This window comes from Echinops telfairi, unplaced genomic scaffold (assembly GCF_000313985.2).
Source record: "Echinops telfairi isolate 266 unplaced genomic scaffold, ASM31398v2 ScPeMD7_7466;HRSCAF=8504, whole genome shotgun sequence".
NCBI classification, from domain to species: domain Eukaryota; kingdom Metazoa; phylum Chordata; class Mammalia; order Afrosoricida; family Tenrecidae; genus Echinops; species Echinops telfairi.
This window is the reverse complement of record NW_022111366.1, coordinates 7,116,777-7,118,170: the sequence shown is the minus strand read 5'-3', so window position 1 is coordinate 7,118,170 and position 1,394 is coordinate 7,116,777.

Below are 1,394 nucleotides of genomic sequence, written 5' to 3'. Positions count from 1 at the left end.
AGACCTAACGGAAACAATAAAAAACAAAAACAACATGAAACGGAAGGAAGAAAATGTTTTTGTTTTTTTCAATGCCACGAAGGTCCCCAGGTGGCGATGTTGGCTAAGCATTGGACTGCTAACCACAAACGGTGGTTCCAGCCTGCCAAAATAGTTCTGTAGAAGAAAGGTAAACGCTTTCTGTTCCTGTAAAGATCCCTAAGCTCAGACTCTATGTGTCAGAATCGACTTGGTAACAGTGGGTTGGGTTGGGTTGGGTTGGGTTGGGTTGGGTTGGGTTGGGTTTCTGCCTTTACCAACATTCTAATAGTCTCGGAAGAGAGAGGAGATAAAAGGTGGGACCAGACTGCCTCCTTCAACTAGTGTTTTCATGATTCATTTGTAGCTGACATATTATCGGCATCTGTAATTTGAACATTATTTTATTACTTTATATTCTTAAACAAGATCAGGGGATTCTGTAGAGGAAAAATATCATTTATGGGCTAAAGCCTCCCTCCCTTTAAAATATTCTCATCTCCAAATTCAAATCACTATTAAAAGATGAAGACATTTTCTACCTTCATTACAGTAGAGGACTTCTGGTAGCCTCGAGGCTACTCATCAGCTTGCTAACTGCAAGGTCACCAGTTGGAAACCACCAGATGCTCCACAGGAGAAAGGCTGAGTTTTCTCCTCCCCTAAAGAGTTCATCTCGGAAATCCACGGGGGCAGTTCTACGCTGTCCAAAGGGTCGCTGTGAGTTGGCACCAACTGGATGGCAGTAAGTTTGGTATTGGGGTAGGGGAGGCTTTTGGGTAATGAACAATTTAAGACTCTCAAAGTGCAGGGCCACAGATCTCCAGTCATCGTATGCTGGATGTTTGGCGTAGTTAACATAGCTGCCTCCTTGGTTGTGGTTTGAATCGGGTCTGTGGAACTCAGTCAAGAATCACGTGACTTGGACGCACTAGAACCTGGACCGCCAAAAACAAAAACAAAAAGCTCGCTCTGTCAGCAGGTCAGTCGTAACCACAAAGATCCTAGAGGACAGACTAGAACTGTCCCTGTGGACTTCCCAGAGTGGCCCCCCAGCAAGAGAAAGGCTCCTCTTTCCCCTGCTGACAGCTGATGGTTACTAGCTGGTCTGGCAGCCTAACACATACCCCACCAGGCCACCAGGGCTCTTTAGAATTTGAAGCTAGTACTATCGCCAATTTGAAAATCAGCTTCCTCTTACTTTGAAAGTACAATGATAGGAAAGATGGTCATTTTTTTCCTGGTATAAAATGTTGGAGAAGTAGGTGAAGCAATGGTCCTGTCCAGACGATAATGTTTTTATAAACGGGGCATCTAAACACAGCTTATGAAAAAGGAAACTGAATTTTACTTGACTTACTATTATTAAATCTGTG